The following is a 22,251-nucleotide window of genomic DNA, read 5'->3' as shown; positions in this document are numbered from 1 at the left end:
TCCTTCGCTTCATATATTCCAAAGTTATTTTACTTAGCCATAGTTCGACATACTTACGCTTAAATTTAACAAGTGCTTCTTCAGAAGTACGGGATGTAACACTACAGCAGCCTCGCCAATCAACCACGAGGGAACAGAGTGGAACCTGTCTAATACGCCGCATCCATAAAATAATGCAACAAGTGTAGGTCAGTACAAAACAACAGTACCGGTAGGTATCATAGTCCAATTAAGTATAGCTAATATAATTCAGACAATAAAGCAAGATAAATAGATAAATCAACAAGTATAAGTCAAACATAATCGAAGCCAAGTACACGTCATCGCATAAGTAGAGCATCTAAACCCAAATGTGCCAAGTCTGAATATATCAAATCCTAATCCAACATCACAAGTACAACACCAAATCATCTCAATGTAAGCCGTGATGCAATGCAATGCAATAATGTATGGATGTAATGCAATGCCATGCAAATGTTGTGTACACATGTACTCCGGACGGAAATATCGACATCTGGGTAGCACAACCCAAGCCGTAAGATACTACAATATCACAATCAAGATGAACAGCAGATTCCAATAGCTACTAACAACATGTGGAATCAAGCCAGCACAATAGAACAATCAAATCACAACACAACTGGGCGGCTAGCCCCAATCACGCAACAGGGCCTAACCTAAGACAATATCCAATCCAACTTCACACCTAAAGGTTTACATGCTCTCTCCAACAATATAATCTAAATATATGCTTCGTTATATGAAGTCTCACCAAGGGTAAGCCATAACCTACCTAGATGGCCGAACCGCAAACACCAACAACTCACTTCTTTGCCTTGCCTTTCCGCTGAGCCTTAGAACCAAAGTAGTCTAAGCATAAGTAAAATCTAAATTAGAAATCAGGAAGAACGATACCTATATTGCTATCATTCAAATTAGGTCAAAACTAACCCTAGAATTTGGGGAAACGGGCCCCACAAGGGAAAAATGGAAAATCCAGGGGTAAAATATCAAATTAAACACTAGGCGATCAAAACCCATCAACCAATTTCTAAATTAACTTAAAGATTCACAAATTTCGAAATTTAAGTAAAAACCCCCAATTTTGAGTATAAATCCTAATTCTTTGATTCAAGGATTCAACATTAATAATGGAAGATATATAATTAACAACCCTAGATACATCATAATGTAGCATAAAATCCAACAATTTCATCATTAATAAGCTTAGATAGAACATTCATTAACTCCACTTTAATCTTCCATTACTAAGGAATTACTAAGGAAAGAGGAATCTATGATGATTAGGATTAATGAAATAGTAAGAGGGTTAGGAGAGCTTACCATTAAGAATCTTCATCATTAATCCCCAAGAATTGCTCCAAAGAGCTCAAATTTCGGAATAACAATGAATGCAAAGACTTGGGGTCTTAATTACTAAATACCCCAGTCACTGCCCGATCACCGCTTCCGCGGTCACTCAGACCGCTTCAGCGATGCCGCCCCAGTGGTCCCATGACCGCTACAGTGGTCAAGCCCAAATGGTCAGGACCTCTCTAGCGGTAGGGTGACCGCTCCAGCGGTACCGCTACCACTGTGCTGGTGCCGCCAAAGCAGGCACCAGACACCAGAAACTACACCAAGTTTTACACTTCAATCTGATTTTCTGACTATTTTTTAGGGTATATGCTCAAATATTACATACATAGACACATATAAAACCACACTACGAACGCGCTCGTGGCCTCGTAATTCCCAACGGAGGTCTCGTTGACCGAGTCCACCCCTGATACCTTAATTCTAATTTTCCAACACAAGTTCCAAAATGCATCCGATTGCATTGGGAATCGAACCAGATATACACACAAGTTCTAAATAGCCATTCGGACCTCTCGTAATCGAAGGATTTTCGAAAAAGGTCCGATTACCCAAAATTCAACTTTGAGTCAACTCTTTTTCGGTTAAAGTCCAAATTTCACAAAATGTCGCCTGAATCAAATCTAGACATCTCGAGAAGCGCGTCAACGGTCCCCTAGGGTCAAAAGTGAGCTAACCTAGCTCAAAAAGGGGCAAAAATGTCGGAAAGACTATAACGACCAAACGGGTCATTACATGCATATCTCTACAAATTTTGTTTTGATAAACAATTAAAAAAAATCTAGTTATTTCCTGTTTAATCAGCTCTACTGTACAAGATTTATTTGATTGAAATTATTTTAGACGAGCTATTATTTTATTAGTCTAGTTGAATTTATTTTAGACGAGTTGTTCTTTTATTAGTCTAGTTTAGTTGTTATGGAGGATGGTCTTATAGTAGGTGGAGAATATTATGGTGAATGGGTGGAGACTTTAGATTACTGGATTTGGCATTCCAGAACAAAGGTGAAAATACCAATTGAAATTCAAAGGCCAGGTATATATAAGCAGTTGGTTGAAAGCGTCATTGAAAGTGATCTGTTGAAATGCTTGCCTATCGACGTGACGATTAGTTATACGATTAGCGTTGCATCTACTAGGGAAAAAATAGCTCCTGCATTCATAAAGACAGATTATCATGTCCGTCTGTATCCTCTTGATATTGCTTGTGATGCTTCTAGGCCCATTCTAAGATTAAATGTGACTGAGAGTTCAGTTGGAGGTTCAAATGCCATGTCGGCAACATCACCCCCATCACCACCATCATTATTTGTTGAAGAAACCAAGAATAATCCTTGTCAAGAATATTACGATGATTTTTCCATTGGTTTTAACAAATAGGACTCATTAGAGTATGGTACAACACACCCCAGCCAAAGCCTTATCGATGACGCTAGCGTTTTCTGTGGGAAAACATCAATGATCACAAAGGAATTTGTAAATGCATTGATGCTAGATTTCATGTAAATAAATCATCGATCGCGGAAAAGGTGTTGGAGCCATACTATGGATACCACGGAAGCATCTATATCTATGAAAAGAAGATATAAATGCTCAATGTGCAAAAAATATGGCCATAAGAAGACGACCCGCCCAAAAGTTTGTCATGCAATGGAGACTGATTTGTTTTCCTTCATGTTGTTATAATAATCTTCTATGTTGTGTTCTGTTTTTTTTTTAGTTTGAACTTCTTGAATTTGTTGTGTTGTGTTGTGAACTTGGAACTTTTATTGTATTGTCAAGATATTGAATTAACTGTACTATTTAGTGTTCCTAATTCGTACTTAGAATAGATTATATTAGAACTCAGATATTCGATATTTAGATTTCAAACTGGATGATAGGCAAACTGATCACTAGACCGCCTTTACGGTTATTAGAACTGCAGATATTCAATATTCAGAATTAAACTGGACCAATTGACGACTTGTAAAGTCTAATCTAGGACTTGAACATGGGAAAAATAAATTTGTACTAAAATTGAAAATAATACGAAATAGAAATAAAAAATATTATCATTAGCATTAATATAATATGAATTATTAGATTCGGGGAGAATAGTAAATATGCTATATAATTAAAAAAAAAAAACTAATTAGGCATTATGAAGGAGTGAATTGGTAGTGCTGGTGAAGGTTGCATTATGAGGGGGAGAATTGGTAGGGTTGTTGAAGTCTGCATTTGGAGGGGGAGAATCCAGAGGGTTGTTGAATTCTGCAAGAGCCTGTCCTCTTTTCACGAGAAATATAGTGAGTATTCTCTCTATTCTTCTGACGGCCTCGTTGAGTTCTTCAAACTGTCCCTTGTAACCCCAAAGTTTAGTGTTGTAGCGATTGATTTCATGATTTAGATCCCTTATGCAAGTTTCTAGACCTCTAAAATCCTATAACAAGCGGCTTATCATTTGTTGTACATAACCATTTTTTTTCAATTTGGTACACTATTTGGTTGTCCATTTGGTACACCGTTTGGTAGTCCATTTGGTAAGCCGTTCGCTTAATCCATACTGATTCTTTCATCTAGTCGTTTGGGTAATGAAATTGAATTGTGAATGTCACTGAATTCGTGAAGCAGGATATATTTAAAGACCCGAAAGGCGAAAAGGCACCTTGAAAGGTGAGGCGGCACCTTCTATTCTAATAAACCTATACCTTATAATGATATTGTTAACTATTGTAACGACCTGATTGGTCATTACAGTGCTATTGACCCTTTTACCCCTGTTGACCCTTTCCCGAGGTCATCGGGTGAGTTTTAGTGTGACTTTTGGAAGTTTGATCCTTAAAGTGAGATATGTTTGACTCAAAGTTGACTTTTGGGTAAACGGACCTTTTTTGAAATTCTGTCAATTCCTAGAGGTCCGGATGACCATTTGTGACTTGGTGGGATGTTCGGTTTGGTTCCCAAGGCACTTGGGAGCATTTTGGGACTTGGGTTGGAAACTTGGCTTTAGGCCATTGGGGGTTGGCTTGGTCAAATAGACCTCCGTTGGAAATTTTGAGGCCACAGATGAGTTTGTAGCGCGTTTTTATGTGTGTTTGCATGTTTGTTTTGTATTTGTAGGGTCTCGGGTGATTGTCGAATTTCGTGTTGAATCTTGTCAAAAACCAGGATTTTCTGGTGTCTAATGTTCGCTACAGCGGCACCAGATTCGCAGCAGCAGTCCCGCTGTAGCGAAGGACCGGCCGCTGTAGCGCTAGTGGAGCATTCATGGTGAGTCGCCGGACTGGCTATAGCTTGTTGAGAGCCGCTGTAGTGGCTGGTCGGGATTTCAAGTGAGACACCATAGCAGGCCCTTGTCTGCCATAGCGGGCCCTTGTCCGTCAAGGCGAGCTCCCTACAGCGGGTAATGCCACCGCTGCAGCAAATGACGAGCATTTTTTCTATTTCTTTCTTTATTTAAAACCCTTGAACCCTATCATTTCCCTTCATCACTTTCTAAGCTTACTTTGGGAGAATTGAATAGCTTTTTTGGACTGAATCTTCTTGGAGGTAAGATATTTGACCCTAGACTCCATCATTTACCTTCCTAGATCCTTAATCCATGATTAGAATCACTAGAATCAAAGTGGAGAAGATAAGTCTTATGATAAATTTCATGAAATGAGTTTAGACTTCCTAAAATGGAAATTGATAGCGAAATTGACTAGTATAATCATAGAATTTGATGAATTCATTGTTGTTAAGCTTATCTCTTCTATTATTAGTGACTAATTTGAGGATTAAGGAATTAGGGTTCATACCGAAATTTGGGGTTTTACTTTAAATCCAAATTGGGCTTAATCTTGAATTGTTTTAGCCTTTGAATAGTGGGTTTGATCATCTAGAGCATGAATTGCATATTCTACCTCTCAATTTCCCATTTTACCCTTGTGGGTCTTTTTTCCCAATTTCATGAGTTAGAATTTGACCTAACTACAAGTATAGCAATATGGGTATCGTTCTTCTTGATTTCTAATGTAGAACTCGAATATGTTTAGATTTTGAATATTTGGAGGCGCACAAAAAGGAGAAGGCTAAGGTTTGACGGTTCGTGGCTCATGTTTGGCTTTCTAGGTAGGTTACGGCTTACCTTTTTTGTTAGACTTCTGTTAGCGAATCATATATAAAGTTAGTGATTGTTGGAGAAAGCATGTAAACCTTCAGGTATGGATTTTGGGATGGAATACTTAGGTTGTTATTGTTGTTGACTATGGCTTGTCGCCTTATTGTGTTCTATTGAGTAGTTGCTTTATTGTGAGTTGTTTGCTTATTGCCTCGTGATTGATTCTACAGTTGATTCTTAGTGATTACCTTAGGATTCAGAGAGCATATTTATCATGGTTGAGGTTGTTGTAAAGGAAAGTAAGGTTATGATATTGATATTGTGATGGAGATATGTGTCCATGTGTGGCACCATTGATTCATATATTCTTGTTGGCATTGTTATCATGTATTCACTCATTTATACATATATTGGGATCGGGTTGTGCGCCGCAACACTTACTTGGATCGGGTTGCATGTACTGCAACACTGACTGGGATCGGGTTGCACGTTCCGTAATATTAACTATTGGATCAGGCTGTGCGCCATAGCAGGTACATGGACTTAACAGTCCCCCATGGGTCATGACTGTCGAGACAACAAGATATTCCGCCCGAAGCGTGTGTGTATTACTGCATTTTCATTGCATTCATCTCATATTTGCTCATGGCATTGTATTGGACTTGTTGGTTAATCTTTGGTGATACGTGTACTTGATAGTGGTTCTTGAGATTATACTTCGGACTTATAGTGAATTTTGAGGAGACCTGCTAGACTTGGTAACTTGGTACTGGATTTGATACTTTGGACTGTGTTGAGTTATATCTGATTATGAGTATGTCTACATTTTCAGTCTCTTTCTTATGCATATGTTATCTAACTGTTGTCGGCCTATGATGCCTACTCAGTACGTGTTGTTGTACTGATTCTTCCTTGCTGTATTCTTTTTTGAGTGCAGAGTTATTGACCGGTTCGACTTCCACATTTCATGACTGGGTCCCGAGGCTGTTTGACAAGCATTCTAGGGTGAGCACTTGGATAGATTGGCTACCCGGATGACTCTTATCTATTCCTGTCTTTATATTCTATCATTTAGATAGTTAATTATGGATATTTTAGACTTGTATTTCCTAGATATTATGTAGTGGCTCTTGTACTATTCAGGCCAGATTTTGGGATTTGATGTATCTTCCGCACTTATTATATTTATCTATTTATGTTAGACTTATTATGTAATTCTAGGTGATTGGTTTTTTTTGTTAGACTTATTATGTAATTCTAGGTGATTAGATTTTTTTTATTATTATTATTTTTTGGTTGCGAATAAGGGATGGGTTCACCTACCGAGGTGGGAAATGGTAGGTACCCGCACGTTTCCCCTGGTTGGGGCGTGACAACTATCCGGAGCATTCCCCTTACAAGGCACCTTTAAGTGAAGCAGCACCTTATCAGGAGAGGTTTCATAAGTGTGTTTCTCGTGGACTGTATTTGGATTCTACTATACCATAAGAACCATTGCTACTCTAGTACACTATCAGGACTGTTCTAATTTTCCCCTTACAAGGAACCTTTACGTGAAGCAACACCTTATCAGGAAAGGTCTCATAAGTGTGCCTTCTAATAGACTGTATTTGGATTCTACTACACCATAAGGACCATTGTTATTCTAATACACTATCAGGACCGTTCTAATTTTCCCCTTACAAGGCACCTTTACATGAAGCAACACCTTATCAGGAGATGTTTCATAAGTGTGTCTTCTAATAGACTGCATTTGGATTCTACTACACCATAAGGACCATTGCTATTCTAATTTCTCTCCCCCCCCCCCCCCCCCCCCCCCGAAAAATCCAATTATGTATTAATTATGGTATTTCAAAATAAGCTTAGTCTACGGATAATTATGGTATTTATCTTTTAAACTTATCAAGATTTGGGTATCGGTAATACTTGAACTCACTTAATGAAGTGCTTTGGGACCTGAGAAAGGCGTGTACTCATATTAATAAATGCAATGATCATTTAGAATAGGCGTGCAGGTGAAATTATTGTATCCAAACGAACAGTTAATTAGAATAGTCAAGATCACAAACACAAAACCCCAAATTGATACATAAATTATCTTTTTTAGTCAAACACAAATTATCAAAACATTAATACCATAGCATTTTGTTTATACATGACCAAAAACATCATTATTGTTGAAATATTACAGAAAAAAATCATTATTGGTGAAATATTACAAACATCAATATTAATATCAACATTACAAGTTTGTAAAGAGTAATTCTTAGATAATGTAATGTTTGAAGTGTAATTTATGTCGTAGTTAATGTGTAATTACAAATTATTTCTAATAATTAATATATCAAGTCGCCAATTTCATGTCGTTAACATATGTTTTAGTCACCATTTTATGTTTTTACAAATTTAAGTGTTATTGTATACGAGTATTTTATTCTAATATAATAATATGCTACAGTAATATCCTAAAAATGATTATTAATAGACTCCAGCTATTCATCTTCCCCTCATCAAATCAACTCGTAAAACGAAGTGATTTAATGGTACACTGCACCAATCGACAGAATGGATCACTAAAGCACAAAACCACACCTCTACACCTTTTCACTCCTATAAATTCAACAACCACACCTCTTCCTCTTCTCACTTGCAATCTTTATATATATATATATATATATATATATATATATATATATATATATATATATATATATTTATCTTGATCCAAAATGCCGCCAAGGAGAAATCACCTTTTTCCTGACTATATCAACTTCAGAGCCGATCTGAATCGGCTAACTCGATGTATCAACGAGGATGTTGAGCGCCAAGAGATGACCATCAGGCACATTGCTCGCATACTGAGGGCCCTATGTCTTTTGGCAGACATGGATGATTTTATCACTCCCCCCCCCCCCCAAGTTCCTTCCCCATGTTTAAGTTTTTATGTATTTTGAATGGCAGTATGTTATGTTTTAAGTGATGTTATGTTTAAATATATGAATATTTAAGTGATCTTATGTTTTGTTGTTGTTGAGTGTTCTTGTTTGCACATGTTAGGAAAATTTATAGGAAATTTCTTTATGCAAATTTATAACTGGTTCGTTAAGAAATTACACGAATATTTTACCACTTGACCACCAGACAAAACATCCGTTAATATAACTGGTTTGTTAGGAAAATTTACCGGAATATTTCACCACTAGATCACTAGACAAAACATCCGTGTAACGACCCGTTTGGTCGTTTTCTATATTTTTCCTAGTTTATCCCTGTTGACCCGATTCCTAGCTTCCTTACAATGTTTTTGACTCATAGGAATGGGTAGCACATTTTTCAAGGTGATCAGGATTGGTTATGAGGATTTTAGAAGCCCTTAAGTTGAATAAGCGAAAAAGTGTTGACCAGTAGTTGACTTTAGGGTATTTGTGTTCTGTTGTGATTTTCGTTGGTTCCATTAGTTCCTGAGGGTCGATTATGACTTAGTAGAATGATTGGTTCAGTTCTCGAGGCACTCGGGGTTGTTTTGGGCTACTGGATGGAATTTTTTATTTTTGGGGTTTGGGGGTTGATCGGGTCAAGATGACCCCCGTTGGGAATTTCGAGGATGCAAGTGAGTTTCTAGCATCGTTTATGGTCTGTCTGCATATTTGGTTCGTGTTTGGGAGGTCCCAAGGTGGTTTCGGGTGTCAAAACCAAGTTTAGAGGACATCAGAAAAATCTGGTGTTCAGTTTCTGGTGTCCTCCTTTGTGATCACGGAGGAGGGACGCGATCGCGAGCCAGGTGGGGTCTTTGGCATAAGCGATCGCGTGATAGTGTCACGAACGTATGGACACAAGCGTTAGGGGCAAGTCCAGTCCCGCTTATATGCGAACGCGGATAGGTCTCGCTATCGCAAGAGGTTCCTTCGGGCCAGGTCACATTTAACCTTCACGATCGCGTGGTCTTAGACCGCGATCGCGAAGAAATAATTCTAGCACCATCACTAAAATCCCAAAATCCAAAATCTACCTTATTCACCAGATTTTCAAGTTCTTTAGTTCGTTTTGAAGGGTTTTCAAAGACGTTTTGTCAATCTAAGTTTGGGGGTAAGTTTCTAATCCAAAATGCACTTAAAATCGTGTTTTGGGTTGAAAAGTTGTGGTTTAGAAACCCTAGGCTAAATTTGGGGAAACGTGAGATTGGTTGCTAAATTTGTGGCTTTTTTACGTGATTTATGGGATACAAGTATTTTGGGTGTTGGGTAATTCAATTTTGAAATAAAATTCCCATTTTGTCATTGTACGCCCGGATTCCCTTTTTAAAGGTTGTTTTTTTACTCGAATCGTATATTAGTAATATGGGTATAATTAGACTCGGGTTCTAACATAGATTAATATGTTGATTAGACTTCGACCGTTCAGAAGCGCCACGCAAAGGGAAGGCTCAGCTTGGACAGTTCGTGGCGCCCGCTCGACATTCAGGTAGGTTACGGCTTACTTTAGTTAGACTCTGATTAGGGAATCGTATGTAGTTGTAGAAAGTGACGGGATAGCATGATAGGCCTTCGGCCATGAAATGGAGGTGAATTCCAATTTGGTTGGTTCTATCAGCTGTTATGTGGGCTTGTCGCCATATGTGTATTCCGGCAGCTGTTATGTGGGCTTGTCGCCATATGTATACTTTCTGTGATTATCACCTATTTGTATCTCTGTCATGTACTAACTCACTCATCACATGTAAGGAAAGAGTGATATTGATAATTGCACCACGGATAGTAATATGACTTGTACTTGTGATTGTTTATTGGTGATATTATCGAGATTGATATCATGCGTGACTTGCTTTTCATATTACTCTTATATTATTCTGATGGTGAGGTGAGTGATCGAGTGACTCTGAGGTCTCTGCCGATGATTGAGAGTGATCGAGTGATTCCGAGGTCTTTGCCGGAGATTGAGAGTGATCGAGTGACTCCGAGGTCTTTGGCAAAGAAAGAGAGTGCAGTGAGAGAGGTGACTATTGCATTGCATTGCATAGCATTCATCCACTCATATGTTTTAACTGATCATTGGTGACTTATATCTGTTTGTTGGTTGATTTCATGATTCCATGACACTTTGCTTGTAAATGATATTCTTTCAAAATACTTTTACTATGGCTACATCTCTGGTTCTCAATCCCTGAATCTGGAACTTGGTGATCTGATAGGGCAGCAGATACTTTCTAGAGCAATAATTGTTATGTGATCTTAAATTAATCAACTAGCACAACTCAGGAAGAATTTCCAACACATTTACGAGGCATGGACATATGACAGACTGGATGTACAAATTCCCAATCTGAATTTGGCCTATCCTATGCATAATCTTATGAAGTCTAAAGTATCTTGGGAAGACTTGTCTTTCTTATTAAATTTCATAAATCTCTTCAGAATAAAATTCCAAATCTCAAACCGTTTGATACTCTTCCGTTCTTATAGGGTTTCACATAGGTCATCTGAATATTGAAATGGTGACTAGAACACACTAACTGGTCATCCCAACTTCCTTAAAGGTCTAGAATTCTTGTTCATAATATATATCCTGAGATGTCTGAAAAGCACTCTACATATCCACTTATCTCAAGGTGGAAGACAAAACCGGGGTAATCTATGTTTTCTAGGTTTCTCTGAATGTACTGATCCTCAGGCGCTAGTAGAAAACTGGACATCTTAACCGGATAACCAAAGATACTAGGTAACCATATAATTCCATATATTGCTCCCATAATTCCTTATAGTTATAAAACCCATACTGATCATTCCTTCATTTCTCAATGACATATCCATGCGTTTCCTTGGTCTTTCAGGCTTCTGTTTATTTATTAGCAGACTATGAGCTCTGAAATATTTCCCTCTTTATTTTTTCGATCCACCAAGGTCATGATACATATTTGTTGCCTCTAAATAGATCATCTACCTTTGCTACATTTAATATAGAGTCGGTTTTGACATCTTAGGAATCCACCTTACTGAGATATTCTTTCAAGCTTTGGTTTAAAAGATGTGCCATATCTAGGATACTATATCTTTACTCAAGTTTTCTGACTTATATCATTTTTTTTTCCATTACTATCCTCGACTAGGCTACGCTTCACCAGTTGAAATTCTATAGTGATCTTGGCAAGCTTGTTATACACTTATATCATCTCTGAGGTATATATTTCTATACCCTTCTGCTACTTTCCAAAGTGAACGTATCCACTTCAGTGCTAGATCCATTCTTATTCTTCTTAATGCAATGAAGTTGTCTTACACGAACTTACTTCCCATTATTGTCTTCACTACCGCCAATAGCCTTTCGTTCCTTATTAAAGCCCATCTTATTTCATTTTCCTACAACGCAACTTTAATTTTTTTACGTCCTAAATTTTCTAAACCTGAAATTCTCGTATCTTTATAAGCTTTTGCTTCCATGTTATCATGCCCAATCCTTCTTTGTTTCTTCATTACTGGGCCTTTCGTAACATCTTTGTCTAGTAACTTCGAGTAAAACCTTCCTTGGAAAAAACCTATCTTCCAACCTTATCCTTTTGAGGTGGTTCCCAATTCCTTTTTGTTGCTATCCTTCCATTTTCTAACAAGCATACTCCTAATCCAATACTTTTTTTTCTCATTAATAAAATACTTCTAAGGTTGCTAACCATTTATAGTACAACCACAGTCGTTTGCTATCGCCCCACTGAAAATCCAATCAAACTTCTCATTTTTTTAAGTCCCATCCGTAATCCAAAAGTTATCTTAACAGAACTAGATGTAATATCTCAACACCAACCTCAAGGATGTATAAACATTATTACACCATTAATTATACCTGGCTTCACCACTCATCTCCTCACACTATACTGCCTCCTCTTACTTACAAGTCATTCATATCTTACTGATTCCTCTTTACCACCATTATTCGAAATTCTGTATATATAATCTCTTTATCAAACTATGTTCCCCACATACCATTGCCTTATTATCACAACATATATATACAGTATGTATCCTTGGTCGTATAGCATTATACAACTTACATCCTGGCCATATAAAATTATGTGGTCCGTATAGTTGGCCGTACAATACCACCTCAAAAACTACCTTCTCTGGAAATTTTTAAAATCCTTAAATACGGTCCATATCTCAAAATACGGATCATATCTTACTTATACGACCCATATACCATATTTTCCAAAAATAACACTTGATGAACTCTTCCGCTTTGATTCACTTATTGTCCAATCCTTTCGTAACTTACCAAACATGAACTTAAACACTTTTAAGCATAAGTTAGGCATGTCCAATCTCATATAATCTCTGAAGACAAATTCAGATGTCCAAACTAAAATAAATTACGTACGATGATTCTAAATTTATAAAACCACAAGGTATAACATTCTTCCCCCCTTAGAAACATTCGTCCTCGAATTTTAACTTCCAGGAATTCTATAAAAAATTTGGCAAAGTATCCCCAATAACTACACCACTACCAACCTACCACACAGTAACCCAAACCATACAACGCCATACAGGGCCACAACAATCAACAATAAACAACAAAAATGGCCTCACATGACCAGTAATCATAAGAAATTGAACAATACGTACCTGAAGGCTGTAATGTTTTAGTTCGGGTCCCCTCTTGGAAAAACAAACGCGGATATCAGAATCTCATGTCTTCCTCAACTTCTCAAGTCATTTCCTATATATTCATATTCTTTCAAAATACTTTTACTATGGCTACATCTCTGGTTCTCAATCCCTGAATCTGGAACTTGGTGATCTGATAGGGCAGCAGATACTTTCTAGAGCAATAATTGTTATGTGATCTTAAATTAATCAACTAGCACAACTCAGGAAGAATTTCCAACACATTTACGAGGCATGGACATATGACAGACTGGATGTACAAATTCCCAATCTGAATTTGGCCTATCCTATGCATAATCTTATGAAGTCTAAAGTATCTTGGGAAGACTTGTCTTTCTTATTAAATTTCATAAATCTCTTCAGAATAAAATTCCAAATCTCAAACCGTTTGATACTCTTCCGTTCTTATAGGGTTTCACATAGGTCATCTGAATATTGAAATGGTGACTAGAACACACTAACTGGTCATCCCAACTTCCTTAAAGGTCTAGAATTCTTGTTCATAATATATATCCTGAGATGTCTGAAAAGCACTCTACATATCCACTTATCTCAAGGTGGAAGACAAAACCGGGGTAATCTATGTTTTCCAGGTTTCTCTGAATGTACTGATCCTCAGGCGCTAGTAGAAAACTGGACATCTTAACCGGATAACCAAAGATACTAGGTAACCATATAATTCCATATATTGCTCCCATAATTCCTTATAGTTATAAAACCCATACTGATCATTCCTTCATTTCTCAATGACATATCCATGCGTTTCCTTGGTCTTTCATGCTTCTGTTTATTTATTAGCAGACTATGAGCTCTGAAATATTTCCCTCTTTATTTTTTCGATCCACCAAGGTCATGATACATATTTGTTGCCTCTAAATAGATCATCTACCTTTGCTACATTTAATATAGAGTCGGTTTTGACATCTTAGGAATCCACCTTACTGAGATATTCTTTTAAGCTTTGGTTTAAAAGATGTGCCATATCTAGGATACTATATCTTTACTCAAGTTTTCTGACTTATATCATTTTTTTTTCCATTACTATCCTCGACTAGGCTACGCTTCACCAGTTGAAATTCTATAGTGATCTTGGCAAGCTTGTTATACACTTATATCATCTCTGAGGTATATATTTCTATACCCTTCTGCTACTTTCCAAAGTGAACGTATCCACTTCAGTGCTAGATCCATTCTTATTCTTCTTAATGCAATGAAGTTGTCTTACACGAACTTACTTCCCATTTTTTTAAAGTGGTTCCCAATTCCTTTTTGTTGCTATCCTTCCCTATTCTAACAAGCATACTCCTAATCCAATACTTGTTTGTCTCATTAATAAAACACTTCTAAGGTTGCTCACAATTTACAGTATAACCACAGTCATTTGCTATCACCCTACTGAAAATCCAATCAAACTTCTCTTCTTTTTAAGTCCCATCCATAATCCAAAAGTTATCTTAACAGAACTAGATGTAATATCTCAAAACCAACCGCAAAGATGTATAAACATTATTAAACCATTAATTATACCTGGCTTCACCACTCATCCCCACACACTGTACTATCTCCTCTTACTTACAAGTGATTCATATCTTACTGATTCCTCTTAACCACCATTATTCGGAATTCTATAGATATAATCTCTTTATCGAACTATGTTCCCCGCACAGACCTTTCCTGTTTTACTATACCATTGCCTTATTATCACAACATATCTTCTTCAACCGTTCTATCAATATATTCACAATTTTAACCCATCGTCTTACCACAGATTTCACTTAAGGTTCCTCTCTTAATATTAGTTTTTATCCTTTCCGTAATATAATCATTGGGGCATTATAACTTACCGTTGTTGCATAACTTAACATATATCAAAATCAGACTTGCTTAATTTTTGACACTTTATCAAAGCGACAATCATACCTTCAATCATTAGTTGCTCGGGTCCTGAAACTCCGACAGATCTTAGACTTCCCATGTCCTTACTCCAGAACCCTGATCTGGCACGAATCACTCTAACATGGGCTAGGAAAATTCTTCTTCATGCTGTCTCTCTATTGGTCGTTCATTGCCACCCGAAATTTCTACAAATGTACCAACTATACTAACTTGTCCTATCTGACCACCACCTTTATTTTAACCTTGCCCGGAAGATGTTATCAAGTCCTGGTTAAAAAGGTCCTCAGGCTGCAAACTCTTCGATTTCCCAGAAAGCCCTACACTCTCCGCTAGCCTACCATGATATGAAGCTTGGGTATCAACTCCTAGCATTGGTTTTTCCCTTCTTTGTCCCCCTATGTTCAAATGTGAAACTGGCAACACCGGAGCTTTTCTTGGCTCCTCTACTCCTATCAAAGTCGATGATATCAGTAACACTGATTTATCCTGAATCTCCGACGGGTCTGATCCATAAAAGACATGATCTCAGATGGGTCTGTCTCAATGGAGGATACATCCTCAATCGGGTCCTGCTCTAAAGAGTAACTTATTCTTTCCCCAGTCGTCATTGCAATCCTCAAATCACCTGTAGTCCTGTCTGAAGAAATCTTCATAACACTATAAAACAATAGAGGTTAGGGTTGAAGATTACACCCAATGACTCAGCTCTATAGCACGATCTAAGATACAAAGAAGGGTCACCATCCTAAATGCCCTGCAGCTTCCTGTTTTTAGTGTGGCGCGCTTCACACCCATAAACAAGACTCTACTGGACACGGCTCGTAGAAAAACCCTAAGACGAGCTGCTCTGATACCACCTTTGTCACGACCCCAACCTGAGGGCCATGATGGGTACCCGAAGCTAACCTACCGAGCACCTATAAGCATACATGCATTTCATCATCATAGCTGAGTGGGCCATACTTTTATCTATTAAATGCCATATCTGTAAGGGACACAAGACCAAAAAGGTATATACATATATACGTCATCAAGCTGGTCTCAAGTTCGAGCCGACATGGCTACCAAAATAATGATACAACACAAGAGGGACCAAGAAGGTCACAGAACCTCTAGCTATACATATCCGTCTGCGAGCCTCTACCGGAATGCATGAAGTAACAAGGATGGGACAGGACCCCGCCATACCCATCTGTATACAAAAGAACCATACTAATTGGACTGCAACTCCGGAACAAGTGGAGTGCTCCTATACCAACGCTGAGATGGCTGCCTATCAGTCTGAACCGTATCCATGTTTACCTGCGGGCATAAATGCAGCGTCCACAAGCAAAAAGTCGTCAGTACGAATGACATACAGTAAGTAAAGCACAAGTAATAACATAATGAAAGTATGAAGATAACATAAGATAAAAGAGATCAATTTGTACCTTTGAATGCCTTTTTAAGGCGGATGTCATGCACGCTTAGCTTTTAAAAGAAAATATTTTCATACATATATAATATAAATGTTAGTGTTGCGGAACGTGCAGCCCGATCCATAAATGTAAGTGATACAGAACGTGCAGCCCGATCTATATATCATATCATCCCGCGTCCGGGGTACCATCATTATGTTCCCACTGCAGTGGTGTGCACATCTACGTGCCGTTCCCGGCTGACTATAGCGCGGCTCGGTGTGAGAAAATACATACATATATATAAAGCATGCATGAGAGCCTAAATAAAAGCTATCACTCTATCGGAGTGACGTAAGGTCGGTAAACCTCCGATTATCGTTATGGAATAATCATCATCGCTATATCTCACCTTGAAAGAATAAAATCATAAGATGAGATCAACATCAATGAATAACATCAACAATCATGAACAAGCTCAATAATATCATAATAACATCAAGAGCTGCAACCTTTGGTATCTTTAGAAATTGACTCATCATCATCATCATGAAGGGCACTTATCAACAATATCATAAAAACCTGAATCATGAGCTTCTAGCATTTTTAGGAATAGGGATATTGAGGATATTATCTATAGGTCCACAACAAAGGAATCATGCCTTAAGAAAGAAAGGGTTATCCTTAACATACTTTATCATCTCATTACTTACTTAATGTCTATCCTCCCAAGCTTGTAAATCAACATTCAAGATGATTCGCACTAAGGGTAAGTCAATGAAACACTTATAAGGTCAAACTAGATTAATTGGTAAGCTAATTAAAATTGGGTAGCATTTCCCTTATATCTTCTACTTCCTCCAATCCTCAAAACAACTCCCAAAACCTCAATAAAACATCACCAGTTCCATATTCAAAAGATTACATTTAAATTATACCAAATTAAATCCCAAAACTTCTTTTCATAATTAATTCATAACAACAACTTCAACACAACCCCTTCTACACTTGTGTACGACACTTCTTTAAAATCATTATTATCCCTCATAACAAGAATATTCTCAAAACATGCTAATAATTATAGCTCTAGTTAATTTATAACTCAAAATATCATCAAATGCATATTTGAACTTTTCCTCCGATTTCTTCTCCTCAAATCTTAACATAATTACTGAATAAACTCATAAGCATGGAACGCAAGAGGAGGCAAGTGTAAAGCTCACTTGGAAACCCTAAGCGCTTTAATCTTCACCTTTGTTACATCCCGTATTCTCATATGTTGGGAAGTGTGCGAGTTAAATGATATTAGTAACGGACACGAGGTTATCCCCCAAGCTTATAGGTGGTTAAAGTGATGGCACACAGGTATCGTAAGGATTTGAAGTTAAACCGATCGAAGGAAATAAGCTTTGTCGAGTTCAACATTTATTTGAGTAAAATACGATCCAAGCAGTAATATGTCGTATTCTTGGACTAGAAAATTTAATCGTCCAATATGAGCAAATTTACCCGAGCCCGGAGAATTTGATCATAGTCAAGGATAAAAAAAAATCGACATCTCAGTGTACAAAGAGTTTGAGGTTCCGAAATAATTTAGGACTTAACAAGTGTGACCATGGTAATTGGGAATAATATTTTGTGTGTACCAAAAGGGACTATGGACTAGTGTTATGTCACATAACCATGGCAATGAGTATATGAAGTGTATTAAAATAATTGTTATTAAAGTGAATTGAGATGAAGCAATTTATTATACGTGGATAATTAATGAATTGTGGATAATCTTTAATGTTGGCTCTTCCACGTGGTGGCACAACTTAGTGACTAAGGCATAAATTCCTTTAGGTGGCACATTTAGGAGATGAGTGACCTGTAGTAAATAAATTACTAATTGGGACCCACAGTCCATTAGGGTGGAGTACAATACTTTATCTCATTTAAGTGAGATACTTCTTTAATTAACATGAGGGGCAGCAACAGTTTAGCTAGGTAGCAATCGTGTATTATAGTTTTAGGACCGGAGAATTACCATTCTTTGCAATTGGTACAAAGTCTTGGATGGAGGCAGCAACGTATTAGTGTGTAAATATGCACACATCAACATTATTCCATGAACATGCACAGCTATGTTGTTCAATTTTATTTCGGATTTCACGCACCGCTTCGGTCTCATTGTTCCGTTTCGTCGTGTTGTTGAATCCGGGATTTCTTCGATGGAAAGTAAAGTGGAAGAAGATCATTTCTGGGCATATAAGGTAAGATTTATTCTCTCCTAGGTATATTTAAATTCATCCCAGTCATAGCTAAATTGTGAGATGGGAAATACGAAATTAATTGCGGGAAATCGGAAAAATTGTTATTGTTATCATGTGGACTGTTTGGTGGGTGTTATAAATTGTTTGGTGTGCTGGAATATCGTGGGAGTGGATGTAGTTGTTGTTGTCGTGTTTGTTGTTATACTATGTATATACGAAAATAAAGAAGTGTATACAAGTATTGGTATAGGAATGTACATTGGGTTGTTTTGGAGGTGATTTAAGAATGGATTTGATTCTATTTGGGCATGTATTTGTTGATACTGATGTTAGTATTGGAATTGATATTTTGGCTAAGTTGGAGTCACAAGGATTATTAAGTTTTTAAGGAAAATGCTACCCGAATATCATTAGATTTCTAAGTAATTAAGGATTGGTTTGAAAGAGTATTCTAATTTAATTATTGGCATATTTGGTATTATTTGTAGATTGTATGAGATTAGTGAGATGTAGGCCGAATTCTATAGAGTTATGAAATGAGTTACTGTTCTGTTTCCATGGAATTTATGTGATGACGTTGTTGAAGTCTTTGTTGTGATTTGGAAATGATATGAAGTTTGGTTAGAACGAATTATACGGGGGATTCATTAAATCATTTTGTTAAGTTAATATGAGTTTAAATATAATTCCTACGGACTGAGTTGAACATATCGCTTTGGGATATAGACTTGCAGGTTCAAGAAATGAGACATGGGATGAGTAAGTAAGCGACAAGGTATGTGAAGCTATCCCTTCTTTCTTTTGGCATGTCTTAGATATAAGTGACGTATGGTATGAGCTTTGGGGTAATTCTATTCATAAGTTTCGAGTGTGATTCATGATTCTTATTCACTTCTTAATGTTAGAACTCTTAAGGTAATTGAGCTATTGCCTCTCAAGTCTTCTATGCGTTGGATAGTAGTCGGTATGTATAAGCTCCTATTCTTAGAGACTCTACGATGACTAATGTCCTTGACTTCCATAAGCTATTTCATATTATCTTGATACATGTCTATGATCCCTGAGGCTCTATTTGATATAGTCCATAGTGACATTTAAAGGGTACCCAACATGACTATCGCCTTTGATACTCGAGTGTTAGTTATTCCACTTATTCTATTGAGTCTCAGATGATGATTTAGTTGCATGTGGTTGCTCATGATATTCTACTCGTGCATACAGTTATCGCGTCATTCACCGAGTCCCGGGCCAGGTATGTATTCGTGCACAGTTTCACTGCATTGTTCACCGAGTCTCTCACTAGAGGGCCGGGTACGGTATATGTATATGATGATATGATGTTACGATGATATGATTATGGCACCGAGTCCCATGATGGGCCGGGTATGGTATACGTGTACACGACTTTATTCACCGAGTCCCATAATGGGTCGGGTATGGTATATGACAATGATATGTATGATTTTGTTTCGTAAGGCACAGGTACAGTGATTTCTTGATCATCACACTTGTCTCCTGGAATCTCTACTTCAGTTATGATCTTCCTTAATGTATTTCATGCCTTATATACTCAGTACATACCTCGTACTGACCCCCTTTCTTCGGGGGGGCTGCGTTTCATGCCCGCAGGTACAGATAGTCGGTTTGGTGACCCTTCAGCATAGGACTTCCACTCAGCTGTCTTGGAGAGCTCTGTTGTTCCGGAGCCTAGACTTTTGGTACAGATCTTATGATGTATATATATGTTTATCCAAGGGTACGGCGGGGCCCTGTCCCGTCATATTTCACAATCGTTACTCTTAAAGGCCTGTAGACATATGTGTAGGTTGTGTACATGTTATGTCCCGCGTTTTCGTATAATTGGAAATCGAGGAATAATTAAGACTCGTGTGTTAAGAGGAAATATTTTTATTCTAGTTGATATGACTATGTTGGTTATGAAATCATTAATGTTAAGACACCGGGGAAGGCCGAGGGTAAATTTGGAATTTTGAAAATTAGTTTCGGGAATTACAAAATGGGACTTTTAATGAATTGGGCCAAGAAGAAATTGATAAAAATTGAGGCCCAAAGCCTTGAAGTGGCCGGCCAAGAGGCAAGGTCTAAGCCCATTTTTTTTGGTCATGTGCTATGCACATGACCTATAAGTGGATATATATCAATGTAAGCCTTTGGAATTATTAAGGAAAAATCACAATTTCAACTTTGAGCTACAAAGCCATTCGGCCGAGCCCTTTCTTTTCCCCAACAAAAAAGTTTTGCTAGCCTTGATTTAATCCTAAAAATCGTGTCGTTGTTGTAGTTATATCAAGCGCAAGACGCTCTTCAACGTGATATAATTTGTTTGGCACAAGAATCACGTTTGCGGCAAGTCGGATTTTCAAGAAAAGGTAAGAATTTTGCCCCTTAAATGTTATGGAATTGGTATGAATGTGTTAAGGATTGAGAATAGACGAGAATCCCGTAGTTTTGATGTGTGTAGAAAACCGTGTGAGTGTGTGTGGGTTGTGTTGTGGCCGTGTGCACTTGGAAGGAGAAAGAAATGCGAATTGATCTTGTTAGTTTGTTTATTGCGTCGTTGTGACATTTATGATGTAAATGATCATTTAATAAATTGAATTGGTGTTGGAAAATGATTTCGGAACATTATCGGAAAGTATATACCTTTGGTATATTTGTGTATATCATTGTATATCTATTATACTAAAAGACTTTAAATGTGACTTGTAGTTGATGTTAATGAATTCGGAATGAAACGATGCAAGTTAGAATGTTCGTCGTGACTTTTGATGTTCTGGATAGAATATGGAAAGTAATGAACTTCGGGAAATTTTGTATATGGTTTGGAACATATTTGGGATGTGATTGCATAATCTTGAATGAGTGAATGAATACAATAATGTGGATATAAGTTTGGAATTGTGAAGTCTGAATGAAAGTTGTCAACTTGTGTAGTAAGGTAGAACTTTGAAGTTAGAATGGCTTGATGATGGTCCATGTTGTTTGATGATGTTTGGGTTGTTGTTGTTGATTTATTTTGAGCCGAGCTAAGTCTCGGGGGTGTTAGATTTATAGGGGAAATATTGCCGAAATTTCGGTAGACAAAAATCAAGTTAATAGGGATTTTAAGCCTAAGAATCTCTAATTGGTAACTTTGACCATTTGCAGATTCTGGACGAAACGGGATTTGATTTTGGGGAAAGCATAAGACGTCTATAAGGTATGTAAAGCTTCCCATTTCTTCGTTTGGCATGTCTTAGTATGTTAGGTGAATATTGGAACCTCCGGAGCATTTCTGCTCCTCGAAACCCGATCTACAAAACGACTACTATTCATTCAATTCAATTGAAGCCTAAAGGCGCTATTTTGGCTAGAATGCAACCAAATGTTCGAAACCGAAATGTGATCGGGTCACTTTGAAATCATTATGTATGATCTTTTGGCCTTTAACTGTTCGTAAATTATGTTCGCCACCTCAATTTGACTCGAGGTGGGCCCGCTAACCCCGAGACGCCCTATTTGTCCTATCGGGCTCTCTTTTTGGATGAACTTCGATATGTGATCTTCGACTTTGAGACTTCCCTCTA

This window comes from Lycium barbarum, chromosome 3 (genome assembly GCF_019175385.1).
Source record: "Lycium barbarum isolate Lr01 chromosome 3, ASM1917538v2, whole genome shotgun sequence".
Taxonomy (NCBI): Eukaryota; Viridiplantae; Streptophyta; class Magnoliopsida; order Solanales; family Solanaceae; genus Lycium; species Lycium barbarum.
Note: the sequence above shows the minus strand (reverse complement) of the source record.